Below are 17,257 nucleotides of genomic sequence, written 5' to 3'. Positions count from 1 at the left end.
CTGAATAAAAACCATGTCTGGTTTTTCTTCTTTTATTCTACTGCTAAGATTTCTTTGTTTCCTTCTACTTCCTATACCTCTAATGTTCCAGGTTGTAAGCTTCATTAAGAAATATTTGTAAAGGAATAACTAGTGAGATCTCTCATCTTACCTGAGTTAATCATGAGTTTCCCACATTCGTTCAGTAGCTCATTCTATCTTTTCCTTCCTCTCTTCCTACCTGGGTTCTTGGGAGAGTGTATCTGCGAGTCCTCCATCGTACTGACCCCCTTATGCTCCTGGATTTCATGATTTCTTTTGAATCCAGAGCCCTTCGATTGTGATCTCTAGAGGAAGAGTTGTTGAACCCTATCAAATTCCTCTTTTGGCAAGGAATCCACTCCTTTGGTGATACCTTGTTCCAAAAACTTCTCTAGATCTAAATTCACCCTGTCTAGAATCTCATGCAATTCATGGTCCTCCGTTCTAGATTCACTTGGGGTTATCTCATGGTCCCTACTTATCTCCATACTGCTTGGCAGATCCTCCTTTTGCTGGCTGTTCTCTATCATATTTTCCATGCTTGTATCCCTTGCCTTCTCAGTGGGAGTGATCCCCGACTCCTGGTTTGTTCCTTTGTTTCCAACTTCTTCTTTTGGGATCTTGAAACCATTTTGGCTCTGTTGTCTATCCTCATCAATCTTCTTTTGTTGTCACTTCCTGCCTTTCCCTTTGCCCCCAACCTTGGTGAAACCCTTAGGATTTTTATCTGTGGTGATTTTGACGTTTCTTTCCATTTTGTTTGTTGGGCAGTCTCTGTATAGATGCCCATGTTCATGGAATTTATGAGACCTAAATGGGACATGTTCATAGTCCACCACCTGCATCCATTCTTCGTCATACACTTCTAAAATGATCGCGTCCAGAAGTGCCCCAGATAAGTCCATTTCCACACATATCCGAGCGAAGGAGGTATATTTTCCTTTCAGAGTCACATCTGAGATCTTTATAAAATTCCCCAGTTTGTTGCCTATTGTCTTCAGAGACTCTGGCAACCAATAATCCAGAGGAAGGGAGTAGAGTCTAATCCATACCGGTACCAATGTGAATGTTTCGCATTCTGGGACAAAGTTCATCATCCATGGCCACATGTAGAGGCCTGCAACAACGTAGAAATAAGGTCCTCCTTCGAACACTCTGTCTTTGTCCTCTAGGCTTGTGAATACCACCGTGAAGAAGCCCTTAGATCCCAGGTGAAGGTTTTTTTCTCCCTTGGGATTCCAGTGGCTCCTTATCCATACGTGTAGTGCCTTATCCGCCGGCTATATCCCCATGAATTTGCATATAAATGCATATTCCATCATGTGATCTCTGTGCACTTGTAGCACTGGGTCACTTAAAATGACCCGAGGGATTATGGTCGACTTGGGTTTGCAAACCCCAGTTGTGCTCACGGAAGCAGTTTTTTGATTGTTTCCCCCTATCCTCTTCTCCCTGCTGGCTTCTTGCTGATCCCCTTCCTGTTCATGAGGTCTGTTTTTTCCCAGTTTTTTCATGTTAATAGCCTCTGATGCCATCTCCATAGGTTTCTTGAAACAATGCGTTCCAGCGTCCTTGCTTTTGTCCGCCACTATTTGACTGTAGGAGGGAGCGACACTCCCCCTTGCGCGTCCCGCCATGGTACCCAACGATACAACCCTAGGTTAGATTGTAGAGCTCAGTCTCCGAAGCTTCCAATATCTCTCCTTTGAGATCTGCTTATTAGTTAAATTTAAATATGGCTACAAAAGCATTATTTTAATTTATAAGGTAAAATTGATCTTACTTTATAGCTACTTATATATTTTATTGTGATATTTATATTATGATTTTCTTTTATCTAAAAATTTTCTAGTAACTTTATTAATAAAAACAAAAATACAATATAACAAATTGAATTTTATTATTTTTATTACTTTTAACTTTTAATCAACTCTACAACATCTCCCAAGCTCTATATTTTTTTTTGAAAAAAGATTAATTATATTAAGAGTAGAATAGTATAGTACAATCAAGCTTGCATGCAAGTGAAGCAGAAAAGCAAGGGAGCCGAAGGTGAGAGGCTATCCACCTCGCTCCAAAGAGACAAACAAGGAAAGGGCCATAGAAAACATGGGAATACAAAAAGCTAGAACTAAGCAGAGAGATCTACCCTAAGAGGGAAGTTACTACCACACGACATTTTTTGCCTTTTGTCTTGCCTACTTTGACCCATCCAGAGGAGTTTGGCTGAGCCGAGGCAAGTTGAAGACTATTCTGCCCTGGCGGCGGAATATCCTTATCAGAGTCTGAGGACAAAGATAAATGAGAACGTTTCTGAGAGATTTGAGGGGCAGAGGGGTCTGCCGGACCGACCGAGGGAGCGTCTAGCGGAATCTCAACATTCTGCCCATCTGCTACAATTTCCTCCTCATCCGAACTAGAGGAATCTGTATCGTCCATAGGAGGGGGAGGCACACATGGATTCCAGCTTTTGGATTTGGGTTTGCGATTCAGATTCTTCTTTTTGTCGAGGAACTGGGTACAGGAACTCTGGAGGTGCCCCATTTGATGACAATGGTGGCAACGGAAGGTTGTATTCTCGTAATCCAAGGTTTGAGTCCAGTGGAAATCTCCAAACTTGAGATTAATTTGATCCGACAGTCCTTTGCTAATATCTATTTCTGCACAAATTCTGCCGTAGGTGTAGAGTCCATTTTCCTTTCGTGAAGAATCTACAGCCAGGTAGCGTCCTAAAGTGTCTGCAATGGCTAAGAAGACAGAGATATGCCATAGATGCGCCGGAAGATTCAGGAGCCTAACCCAAATGGGAATCTTGGTGATGACAGCTGTAGAGGGGTCGAAGTCTGGGAACGAGGGGGTGAGAAAAAGCCTAGCCAAGCCCCAGAACCAAGGGCCTCCCATTAAGGCCTTCTGGTAATCTTCATTTAAGTCAAAAGCCACAATGAAGAAACATTTTGAACATAAGTAGATCTCGCTTTTTTTAGTCCAATTGGTGTGGATCCATTGGTATAGATATGATGTGCGAGGCCAGAGCCCATTAAATCTGCATATGAGAGCAGATTCTGCAAAAGATGATAGCGATTGTCAATCCCAGGATGAGAGAGATTGATGGAAGGAATTTCCTCTGATTTGTCTACCAAAAATGGCTTTGGAGCCCCAGATGGTTGGGCTGCTTTCGTAGAGGGCTGTGGTTGGGCAGCGTCTTTGCGGACTGCATCTTTATAAGAGAAAGAAGGGGCAGAGGAGGTCTGCCTAAAGGAACCACCTCTTAAACGAAAGGTAGCCACAATAGAAGCGTCCTTATGAATGCTGTAAGAGGAGAGAGGAAGGGGATTCATAAGTTGTTTACCCTTATATAGCAATCTGAGATATGAGGAGGGGATCCCCAGCTGGCGTTCAAGTTTTTGCAAAAGATCCTGCACGAGATTTGTTACACATTGCATTGTTGTTTTGCCCGAGAGATTGACTTCGATCTGAAATGCATGTGTTTCTTCAGGTAGATCTGGCTGGTTCAAGAGAGGAAGCTGCTTCCAACCAACAACAGATAGATCCAAGTCTAGATTCACCAGTCTTTGAGCATTGACCAGAGCTGGACGAGGGGCACAGATGCAGTCGATGTGTAATGCCTTCCTTGGTGCCTTTACAGGCCTATCGATTGGGTTCGGGAAGCCGATCCGCCGGGACAAGGAGCCAACTTCCCGCATATTTCCAACTGTCCGCGAGTCGGAGTGGAGATCATGAGGCGCCGAGAATCTGAAAGAACAGAGTATTTCAGTCCTGGCCCCTGCTACCCGGCTCCAACAGGTCAGCAGCGGCAAGGGGGACCCCGGCCTGTGAAAGGGAGGGCTTTGAATCAGACAGACCACAATCACAGCAGTTGCGGAAGCCATGTGGAGGACGAAGAGAATGCCTTCTGGGAAGGCGAGAGTCTGGAACAGGCAGAAGAGCCGACCTGGGCAGTCGCCCAGCAGAACCAATGTTAGGTCCGCAGCGTGAGAAAGAAAACACCAGTAATGTTTGCCCCCTGTCAGTTTGATAAAGATCTGTATCAGATCTTTATCCATGCAGAGTGGATCGTTCTTTGTAAGGCCTCGATCAGATGGATCGGGCAATTCCTCTGTGACCCCAGATGCATCATATAGTTTTGGCTCTTGTCTACGCCTTGGTCTCTCCGGATCTGGCATATAGGGGGCGTTATCCAGAGATCCATCTGCTCTGGCAATAGTATGTATCTGCGGCAGGAAAAACTGGGTCTCCAGGCTCATGGCCGCTACATCCATCTTCCGTTCATTGGCATGAACTCCCGCCTGTTCAATAGAGTGTTGAAACGCCTCAGGCAGCACGGCCCATAATCTCCCCCTCGTTGACTGAATCAGCCACACTGCCTCTCTTGCGTCCTCTACGACTGGCTGATCTGTTCGGTTACCCTGATGCGGGAGGAGAAGGTGTCCAAGCATCGATCTTCTGTGGGGGGTTCCTGCGTGGCCCCCATCTCTGTTGTACACTATGGCGATGACATGGAAACCTGGAGTAGCAACCCTAGCCATCGTTTCAAAAATCATCCTCCCAAGCTCTATATTACTTTTAACCTTTTATTATTATTTAATTGAGCTGACATGTAAATATTTACAAATCCTACTTCTTGTATATTGAACATAAATATAAATTCAATATATTCACTGGAGATGTAAAAATGTTTACATACTTACATTACATTTACACATCTACCCTCTACTGGGTTGTAGAGCACCTCTCTACTAGGTTTTACACATCTACCCTCTACTAGGTTGTAGAGCACCTCTCTACTGGGTTGTAGAGCACCTCTCAGCACAACTAGTGTGTAAAGCACCTCTCAATGCAATAATTAATTATTAGTATTGAAAGTTAAAAATAACAACTAATATAATTTAATGATATATTAAAAATAAATATTTAAATATAATGTCTATATTTTTATATGTAAGCTATTTTATGTAAAAGGTATCATATACATGTTTATTTCTATATATTTATATAAAGGTTATTATTTTGTGTAAAGGATATAACATTTGACATTAGATAATAAGTTTTCTTACTATTCAATTCTTATGTCTTTTCACTATGTATTAATTGGTAAGTTGTCACAAGAGATGTTTTTCCTTCTTCAAGATTTTTCACTCATTATAGAGATTTATTTCCTTCCTTTTTAGGTTTATTTATTTACTCTACTAAGTGTCATACATGGAAAATCATGAAATTCAAGCGAAGAATTTCAACAATTTATAAAATCAAATTTTCAAGCAACAAAAATAGTTTTTCTTTCTTGAAACCACAACAATTTTTTTTTTAGGTTTATTTATTTACTTTACGAAGTGTCATACATGGAAAATCACGAAATTCAAGCCAAGAAATTGTAACACCCTCCTCCCACATTTACCCAAGCTAACCAGTCCACTAGGGTAAACATGTGACAAGAGGCTACTATGATGTGATTCAAATTCCCATGTATAGTTAAGGAAGTGGAATCGAAAAAAAAATCCAATATGACCTTACACACATGCTACAAAACCTTCAGTATCTAACTAATCCTTCCAGCTGACTAGCCCCTGAGGCAATTTGTCATTTTGTTGTTCTCGACCCTCAGCCTCTCCCATGACAAGCCATGCATGTGACTGAGGTCTTCTATTCGCTCCCACAGTAGGGCATGCGAGTGACCGTGGACTTTTCCAGTCAATTCTAAGCCAACGACCCCAGATTCTATGACACTTTTTTAGGGCTAGGGAAAATTTTAAGAACTACCCTAAATTTATATGTATAATAAATGGGTGAATCCCCATGATACATAGGAAAAATGGGAGGCGATTTTATCACTAATATAATATGTATATATATATTTTTTGGTGAATCTCTCACAAGATTATATTATCTTGTAAAGTCACGACGAATCTTTCACTAAATTATAAAATCTTGTAAGATCTTGGAAAATCTTTCACTGAATAATAAAACATTGTGAAGTCTTGGCGAATGTTTTGTTAAAGTATGAAACCATATATGATAATAATAAAACATATTCATTAAATTGTAATATACTAACATACATGTTTGGAAAAAGGAAACATAATTTTCACTTCCTACAAATAATGTTGCAAGTTTTAGTGGCCATGTTTGTCATGGTAGGAGAGATTAATGTTTTCTCTACCACTTTTGCCAAGCTACCACTTTTTCCAAGCTATCAAATTTCTTTCTTATTCCATAGACTCCAACTGCTAGATAAAAAAAAAACACATCAAGTTTGTTTACCCCAACACGCCAACAAGTAGCAAGCCCCAACTATATAATATAATGAATTAGTAGGTATCCCAAAGGCATGAAGGGGATCTAATGGAAAGAAGTGACCATTGTCAGAAGCCTTCCAATCAATATATAAATATATGAATGTAGATTTATTATTATTTTAATTGGAAATCTTCAATTAAATAATAAAATTTAATTACGTCTCTCCCAATTTAAATTTCTCATTAGCATAATTCACTACCTTCATAACATTTTTAACAACATTGTAACATGTGGATTAATTTCCTTTTTGGTGCACAATCTCCGCCTTTTAGGACAATATGGTGTAGTGACCCAAACCCTACAGATCATTAGACAAACTAAGAATAGCAGAGAAGATGAAAGGTTGTACAAACCATCATATTTTTCAAACAACTAATCCATGATCAGTACCTTAACTTTTTCATGAAGATATCATATTGAGAATGTTTGAAAAATGGTGAGAAATCTGGGCAGCGACTATCTCTCTTTTGTGAGGGTGATGTGGAAAGAGTTAAGATTTCATTGTTTTCAATTTTTCTTTTTGTTAAATCAGAAAAACCAATATTAATGGAGATATCGGTATTTTTTACTAAATTTTGTGAAGTGACTAAATGTAGCTTTAACCATTCACCTTAAGATTTTTTTTACAATATAATTTCCTAAGTCTATTTAATATCTTCATTATCATAAAAACCAACCTATATCCATCTTAACTCCACATCTACCACTCTTAGAGGGATGAAATCTATTTATCCCTCCCAACACTTGGTAGACCCGGAATTAAGATGGATCTAAGTTGATAGAATTTCCCCTTTAAATAGTCTATGCTCACATGAATACCATGGTATTACCATGGGTCAATACCATGGGTTATCATAAACCTGGAGCTTAAAAACTACTATTAGTAATTTATAAAAATTAATAAAATTAATAATTGATTTTTATTTTTTATTTTTTATTTTAACCAAGTTAAAATGTTTAAGTGACATTAAATTACAAGATCCATTTTTACTCTTGATCTACCAAGCCTGAGTGGATCAAATATTTTTTCACTCTATGTTAGTTTGCATATCACGATATTTGATCTAGAGTAAAGATGGATCTATGCTAGTTTAATTCCCCCTTTAAATAGGGGGCATTCCATGTGAATACCATGGGTCAATACCATGTGCCATCTTTATTTTTATTAATACTAATATTATGGTTAATAATGTTTTTTTGCATGGTATTAATAATAATTTGGCCCATGGTATTTGGCCCATAGGCTTCACCTAAATATAACACATTTTTTGAGTGTTCGTAAATATAAGGTGGCTTATGGAGTAAATATAAAAATGTTTTATTTATTTACCATACCTCTCGTTTATTTATATTTTTATTAATTTACCATACCTCTTTTATAAATATGGTATTTGGCCCATAGGATTCAATTAAATAAAACCTCTTTTTTGAGCCTTCTTAAATAGAAAGAGGGTTATGGACTAAATATAGAAAGAGGTTTTATTTATTTACCATACATATAGTTTATTTATATTTTTATTTATTTACCATACCTTTGAAGTATAAAAAGAGGTTTTATTTATTTACCATACCTCCACTTTATTTATATTTTTATTTATTTACACGCTTGCCTGTTCATAAATATAAGGTGACATATGGAGTAAATATAAAAAAATGTTTTATTTATTTACCATACCTCTAGTTTATTTATATTTTTATTAATTTACCATACCTCTTTTATAAATATGGTATTTGGCCCATAGGATTCACTTAAATGAAACCTCGTTTTTGAGCCTTCTTAAATAGAAAGAGGGTTATGGACTAAATATAAAAAGATGTTTTATTTATTTACCATACCTCTAGTTTATTTGTATTTTTATTTATTTACCATACCTTTGGAGTAAGTATAAAAAAGCTTTTATTTATTTACCATGCCTCCATTGTATTTATATTTATATTTATAACTATCATAAATACATTTTCTTGAAAATGAGGGCAAATGGAAGATTGTAACTCCTAATTTCAAGGGCTAAATTTACTTTTTTTACCCTCTCCCTTGAAATAAGGTGGGCTAACCTCCATACCTATTTTTTTTATAAAATAAATTTGAGGCCATTTGTAACAATGTACTATGATACAAAATATTTGCCCAATAAAAATATAAAACCCCTTAATTTAGCCCAAGGGCAAAAATTCGCCCCTAATGAAACTTTCAGAAGTGACAAATAACAATGGAATAATGCTACTAATGAAATCATTTAACCAAGTACTTCCAAACCCCTACTAGCCATGACAAACATTTTGTCAAACATGTCACAAATACGAAATCTACAGGTCATAACAATAGGTCTAAGAATAGGGGTCTCATACTTATCTGAGATTCGTAAAGAAGTATTGATATCTCATCATAATAGATGCATTATCATCTATTCGGTCGTATATTCATTTTTCATTCATTTAATAATAAAAACATGATGAAATCCATACATCAAGATTTTCATAAAGCATACTCATAACCAACATATAACAACCATATAACCAACAGAAATAAAAATGATATGACAACCATAAAAACCACATATTAGAAAGTACATTTACACGTGAAATACCAAGGAGAAGGAACTCTTATTAATAAATGCATAAGCCAACCAGGTGTGGGACTTCCACAAACCACTCGACCATAGATTGGCTTAACCAAATCTTTCTTTCATCCAATCAACCTCGTGCCATATTCCAAGCATGAATGTGGGACTCATAACAAAACCAACTAGGGCTTCCAGAGGCCAAACCACCTCAACCCTCATCAATACAACCAAGATTTACCACAATCCCACCAGATCACTAGGCCCTAAACAAGCATGAATGCCTCTGAAATTCTCCACCTAAACCATGAGGAATTTGTCTGTCACAACCTCTTAGTTTTACCGTGTATTCCACTATTACCAGTGAAGGGATTCGTAGGCCTATGAAGTCACCACCCTCTAGGATTTACCATGTTTCCCTCCATTATTGGCCAAGGGATACCTAGGACCAATCAAGGGTATTCACTTCTGGAATTTACCGTGTATCCCACCATTCACTGCTCGAGGATTCCTATGCCCAATTGAGGTGTTCACATCCAGGATTTATCATGTATTCCATCCCGGGATTCCTAGGTCTTGTGATTAATCTTGAGACCACCCCACTTAGCTTCAAATCCATCTGACAATTCAGCTCAACCAAATACAAGAGAAACCACCACACCATGTCTATCTGAAAGTGGTAAGGCAAAGTTGAACAACGCTATCACACCTGGAAAAACCCATGCCAATGAAAACAAGATAACTAAGAACACACATGCATGCCAAAGCTAGCAAGGAAATCACACATGAAAATCAATACCTACAAGTAGTCCTGCTGTAGTCCCTTGATCCTGATCTTCGTTGCTTGATATTTGCTTCCCTTACCTTCTTTTCTCTTCCTTTTCCTTCTTTCCTCCAATGCTAGAGTGCTCTAATAATTCTCTAAGTGTCCAAGAGTATGAGAGAGAGAGAGAGAATAGAGAGACAACTCCAAAACTAAACTGACAAAAGGTACCAACTGAGCCTCAATAGCCTTTTTATTAATGAGGCCTCTATTTTCTTCACTTTCCATTATTTTTTTTTCATTTTCCTCCTCACATGCAACTTCTGACATTTCACATTCCTTTTCTCCTAATTTCCTTTATTTTCATAAATAAAAATGCTAATTAATACCACTTTGCCTTTTCAAAGCCTTTCCCATTTCCTTTGCCAATTTCCTTAGCCATATTAAACGAAATGAACACCCACACTAGGATGTCTTGCCCAACATTAAGCTTCGAATAAGTGTCTCATGACATTGGTTATTATATTTCCTTTATTAACTTTTATTACATGGAATTTTGACCAGGGTTGTTACAGAACCCTCCCCCTTGGGGTAACATCATCCTCGGTGTTCAATGACACTTACAACCAAAAAAATTGTTGAAAGGAAAACATACTTCCCATGGAGATTTATAAGTTAGCTCGATGCATTATTTATAATGACGAAGTTGCTGAGAAGCAAACCAACATAACAACATGACAACCATAATGACATGACACCCATACCACTTATTGGAGCTTTATAACACAACTCATGGTGGTATTTACATCCATATACATATATATACGTGTGCCAAAACATCACACCAAAACATATGCCAAAAACATTCACTCAACTAGTGAATAGAGAAGGATACATCACCTGCATATGATCCGCCATCTCCCATGTAGCTTCATCAGGCCCAAATTGCTTCCACTGCATTTTAACCAACTCGATTGCTCGGTTCCGGAGCATGAGCATCTTTCTCTAAAAAATACACTGAGGTTTCAGCTAGAATTCTCCTCCTTGAAAGGTCCACAAAACTGAGGTGCCAGCTTCGCACATGACCCAATCCTCAAGGAGATCTTCTTCGTCTTGATGCATAGATACCCTTGTTCGCCAACTTGAAAATCCTTAAACAACCTTTTTCGATTTGCATAACTTTTTTCTTGTCTTGTGATGCCTTTAGATTCCTTTTGATTACCTACATTTCTTGTTCCATCTCTGCCAACATGTCTGGTCCAATCAATACCTTGTTCACCGAATCACTCCAACTAATGGGAGTATTACAACTCCGCTTGTATAGTGCCTCGAACAGACTCATCCTTAGTGAGCCCTAATATGCATTATTATAATCAAACTCAACTAATGGAATGTACTCCTCACATCTCCTTAGTAGATGCATCACATACATCCTCAACATGTCCTCCAATATCTCTCTCTCTCTCTCTGTCGTCCAACTCTGTCACTATCTCCCTCCCTCTCTCCTTCTCTCCCCTCGTTCTCTCCATCCCTCCTTTTTCATTCAATATCACCGCTAAGCATAAACATTCTCTCTCCATATCTTCCTTGTCACTCCCTCTCTCTCTCTCTCCATGTTTTTCTCTCTATGTCTTTTTTCTTCCCTTGCTTTCTCTCCTTCTAACTCCATCTTTCTATCCCTCCCTCTCTCCTCCTTTCTCTCCCTCCTTCTATCTCTCCACCTCCATCACTCTATGTCTTTATTCTTCCCTCCCATATATATCTAAAATTAATATATATCATTATAATAAAAAAAATATTATATTAAATTTAATATTGTATTAATTAAAATTTATTAAGTTGAATAATATTAATATTAATATTATATTTAATCATAATATTAATATGAATATTAAACTTTCAATAATAATATTATATTTAATGAAGTTTTTTACATGGCATGAAAACAAAATTTATAATAAAACTAAATCAAAGGAATATATTCCAACATTACAACTTTGACATGGAAATATTTATGTGTATAGAGATTTAATATATCCATAGGATATGGTTTTCCTTTTAAAGATTCATTTTACAAATAATTAATTAAAGGAAATATTAAAAGATTTTAGAGCAAGATTTTGGATTCTTTATGTTGAATTAACCTTTTTACTTTGATTTAAGAAATAGTAGTGACTTTAGTAAAGAGTAAAGATGTTTAGAATTTCACCTAATTTGGAATTTTAATGTGGTAAAAAAATTTGTTGAAGGTAAATTTATGATCCATTCAAATTCAACATATATAATAAAATAACTATTAAATGCATGAGATAATTGTATTGTAATTTTTTTTATCTAAATGCATGAGATATTTGTATTGTAGTTTTCTTTTTTTTTACATTATTTTTTTCTATTTTCATTATTGAGTGGAGAGGTTTGTGGCCAACATTATTTTTTTCTATTTTCATTATTGAGCAAAGAGGCCCATTCTATAGCCTAGTGTGGAGGCTATGTGTAAGTATGTTTGTGCTCAACTTGGAGTTGATGTCCCTCTTAAAATAAAATAAAATATTCTCTAAATAGAAAATAACTGTGAGCAATAATAAAAAAGAAAAAAAAAAAATTACACATTGTATTTTGCACTCTAAAATAAGTTTACACCAGAACAAATTCTATCCCTCTCTCTCATTTTAGATCCATGCTTCACATTGATCTATGATAGTTATTATTTATTGGAGAGACAAACATAAACATTATTTAGATTTCTAATTTTTGTATTTTTATGCTGGCACACATTAGCTAAAATTTAACTTTGAGCATGAACATACTTACACATCGGCGTCATACTAGCTATAGAAGTTCCTCTCGTTGTGCCCATCCATCTAACTCCGTATCTATCATGCCCCAAGAGGGACCCAATCCCTCTAGGTGCAAACCTTCTTTATGGAGTGTAGAATTTGAGGAAAGGTTTGCACATCCAGGAATTTTATCCCTTTGGGTGCATGATAGATCCAGAATTAGATGGAGTTAGGGTTAGATTAGTATTTGTGTTTAAAATGTATTTTTCTTTTTGCCTAAACATAAAAAAGTATTTTTGTGCATTGAATGTGAAGATGGTATGCTATCACACAAATACATAGACAACCATGGTGAATTGGTAACACTTAGGAGTAATCTTGGTTATGCCCAATACCAAATCTTCATACTACCATTATAAGATCAAGTGTATATCCAATAAACCAGAAATAAAATTTATGACTTAAAAAAAGTGAGTTTCATGTAAGTAGTATGGGGTATCTACTTTTCAAGTCTTTTTACAATAGACAAAACATGTCCCTAAAAATTAAACTCAAAGTGAATAAAAAACAAATTAGTTTCCTAAACATTTAATTACTAACTCGAAACATATACAAATTTAGCATCTAAAATACAATGATTTATAGTGTGCTCGTCAATATTTATTTGATTATGAAGTATTTCCTTTTTTTTTATTATTAAAAAAATTGGTTTCACATACTTTCCTGTGCATTCTTTTTAGCATAAACCCAAATATATCTAGGTTTTTATTCTAAAGAATAACCACATGAAAGTGATGTACTCTATATTATTATCAAACGCTTTCCGTCTCCTCGTTGTGTTAAAAATATTCCATTCATATAATTCCTAATTATTGATATAAACATAATACTACCAATTGTCCGAAAAGGTACAAAGAAAGGCCGATAGACTTATGAAGTTGGAATTGTTGAATTTTTATAAAAGGCAGGCCACTTTATGGGCTGCTATTGATATTGTACAACTTATTAAATCTGAAATAGAGTAAAAGATATAGGAGATAGAACAGACTGGGAATGTAAGTCATTTATACTGGAAGCGAAAAAGAGAACAGAGCAGCATGTAAACGCAGAAGAACATTAAGAAAACCACAAGACTTTCTTATTCAACATCTGTTTATTGGGGTCCGGATTCATTCACATGTATTTAAAAACGCTGACATGCTTGAACCAAAAAAGAAGAGAATTTGAGAATTTCATGTAAATGTATTTTAATTTAAAAACAAACAATTAACCCCTCTATAAATGTCATGAGCCCATGTCATTACAGAAGATAGTTACATCCTTTGCAATGTATTTCTTGAAATTATACATATGGTCTACACATAGAGACATGTTTGGTAGATAATAACTAAACATATATACAATGAAAGTATTCTTTGGCTTCTAAACGTATGTACAATAAGCGCGTCATGACAGAAGATAGTTACATGCTTTGCAATGTATTTCTTGAAATTATACATATGGTCTACACATAGAGACATGTTTGGTAGATAATAACTAAACATATATACAATGAAAGTATTCTTTGGCTTGTAAACATATGTACAATAAGCGCATTCTATTACATATAGATGTAATTGACAATGAGTAGCTAATCATATATGCATGATGGGGCATGGCATCGGCAACGCCAATTAATGTTTATTGTGGTGCCAATCTGTGCGAGTTGTTCCTGCAATTGACTGCCGCATTTTCTTGTGTGCGTCCCTCTCATGGATGTGAATTGTTATCTTGATCACTGATATGTAGACTTCTAGTAGGCAAGTGGCCCAATAGTTCATAGCCTCATTGATAATGTATTTTGCTGCCTCATTGAAGATAGTCCATAGCCTCATTGATAATGTATTGTACGCAGTGCCATTTTGATATGTTCAACCTTACATGGCATATAGATAAGCAAATTTTGCATATTTTGTCTCTAATGATTTAGAATAGTGGTTTTAAATCTTAAAATTAATTATTTTCATCCAAAAAATCATATATACTTTTCTGGTTCATTGAAATCTGACATGTCCAGTGTTTTTCGGTTCTGATTCAATAACCGGTTTGATAGGTGGACTGGACGGGGCCGGTTCCCTGTTCCGGTTTCAAAACTATGTGAATAATACAAAAAACGAGTGACCACTGACCAGACATATCCCAAACAAAATTCCAACATCTTATAAGGAAAAATTCATGAGAGAGGTGGTGAAAAAAAAATCAGTCTTGTCACAGTTGCAGCAGCTAAGAAAAAGCCCAATTATACTTAAACACTAGAACAGTCAAAGCAGCTAAGAAAAAGCCCAATTATACTTAAACACTAGAACAGTCAAAACAGACACCAATCATACCGAATTCTGACCATAAAACAATATCTTAGGCATTGACGTATGAAAGATTCCAGAGAGTTCCATCAGATTGAGAAAAAAATACAAACCATGTCACCGAGGCCCAACATCATGAATTCTATTGCAGTATTTCCAGGCACCATACCACCTAGAAAATTTCTTGGGGAGACAAGTTTAACAGGAAGCTCCAACTTCTTGGTTATTGATCGCAAGCCCGGAAGATTAAGCGTGTTTGCAACTGTGTGAACTGGATTTGAAGCCTGCTGTGTGGCAACTGAAACCATTACATTGGTTCCAAAAAATCGCTCTGAAAAGAACACCCAGAAAATGTCGTACACAAATAAACAAACGAGAAGCAGCGAGCAGATTTTGATATTTGGCAACCGAACATGGCTAACAAATGCGATACATATAGAAATGCCCAAAAGGTTGTTTAATATCCAGTGTCCGGATACAAGCCAGGCAATCACTAACGCTGAGCTCACCAACACCAAAATTCCCTGCATCCTAATGAACGGCCGGCAGCAGCATCGAGTAACCATGGGATCGACCGACCCAAGCTTAGAATTTATGTAAAAAACATAAGGGGAAAGGCAGAATGCAAGGGAAGATGCCAAAGCTACTGCAGTAAAAGCTGTCACAAGCTGTGACATTGAAGCAAATAGATAGAACATCAAAAGCAAACTGCACGAGCTCGCGATAGGAATCATGAGTGCCTGAGAACTGTCCAAAGTGATTGAAGATTCTGAAAAATCGTGGTTCCTTTCCATCTCTTTCTCATAATTAAGCGCTGTCTGAGCCGATGCAAACACCACAAGAACAGCGGTAACAATAAGCGCAAGCAATGCAGGCTCCAGAAGGTATGCAAGCTTCCATAAAGGCTCCATATGGGATACAAGTTGCAGTTCAGATGACAACTTTACACCTAGAATTACCTATAACCTCAAATTCTTGTTTCCGGTATAGAGAATGCCAAAGTCAGGGAGACATAACCAAATTGTTCAAAGATATCAACTTGACTAGATAATGATAACAAATAAATAAATAAAACACTCGAATGGATTTCTAGGTTTTGAAATAAAAGTCAAGGAGGTCCAATCGGGAACAACACCAGCCCCCAACCTAAGGGATTTTTGCGTATAATTTTTACCAAAACATCACCAAAAGCTGGCCAAAAACAGCAACAACAATTGTCAAGGAAAAAGCAGTGAAAATATCTTCCACAGTGAAAATATCTTCAAGAGACAAAAGAATTGGAAAAAGTAGTAATGCAACTCAAAGGGCCAGGTTCAATGCACAGCAGAACTGGAAGTGAAAAGAAAGCAACTCATATATTTGGAAAAAGCAGTGAACTTCAAATCAACGGTTGAAACTGTCAAAGTTGATCAAACGGTTCAGGTTAAAAGTGTTGACAATTGTTGATGCATAGGAAGGCCTATCCGCCTAAACATGGAAAGACTTTTAAATTATCTAAATTAATCAAAATATTAATTAATATGTGATTTCACAATTAATATTTTTGATCATTAAAATTTAATGATATAAAAATAAATAATTCATATTATAATAAAATAAATAAAAAATATTTAAAATTAAAAAACACTTTCAAAATATTATTTCACAATTTGAAATCTTAAATTGTAATAAAGTTCTCCTCATACTCGAATAAAAACTTTATTAAAATTGGAAATATTTATCACTTAAAATAAAATGTATCTACTACCAAATTAATATATATATTTTTACTTTGTTTACTCATTATATAAATATTATTAAGTCAAGAGGTGTATCTTACAATTTTCTATACGAGGATGTGTAAATTTGTCTATATATCCATTTTTATTTAAAATAAAAATAAAAATGAAAATTATATTTTAAATAGAAAAATAATATTTGCTATAATAAAAAAAAAACGAATAATATATATATATATATATATATATATATATATATATATATATAAAAGATATTTAAATTTAATACTTTTAAAAAACATTTCAACAAGAGATTTAAATAAATTATTTGAAGATTTATATTAATTAATTTATATCAATATCAACTTCATATATATCTATATATAGAAAATAATTGTTAAAATAAAACATTTTAATGTTTATATATAAAAAAATATTCAATGTGAATTTTTAATAAAATATTTTAATAAAAATTAATATTAACATATATTTAAAAATATATTAATAATTAAAAACTATTTTAATTTATGTATAGAATGTTTAGATGTATATGTGATGTAAAATATTTTAATGTAAATTAAATATAATATATATATATATATATATATATATATAGATAGCAGCCAGAGATGGCTGTCCTCACTGTTGGTTTGACACCTGAGTTTGATAGGTTTTGCCACCTTCCGTAGAAAAATATATATATATATATATCATAAATTAATTTTTTATTGTTAAAACGTTTTATATATAATTTATTAAG

At 35.3% G+C, this 17,257-nt stretch overlaps 1 pseudogene; it reads right to left on the bottom strand.

The window, feature by feature from the left end:
* Positions 1 to 14,868: 14,868 nt before the first annotated feature.
* On the bottom strand, positions 14,869 to 15,690 carry LOC149178080 (signal peptide peptidase-like 1 pseudogene; annotated as a pseudogene).
* Between the last annotated feature and the right edge of the window lie 1,567 nt (positions 15,691 to 17,257).

Source organism: Pinus tabuliformis, chromosome 4_1, assembly GCF_031772625.1.
Source record: "Pinus tabuliformis cultivar Carrire ecotype Pingquan chromosome 4_1, CPIR1, whole genome shotgun sequence".
NCBI classification, from domain to species: Eukaryota; Viridiplantae; Streptophyta; class Pinopsida; order Pinales; family Pinaceae; genus Pinus; species Pinus tabuliformis.
This window is presented reverse-complemented; position numbering and strand designations above follow the sequence as displayed.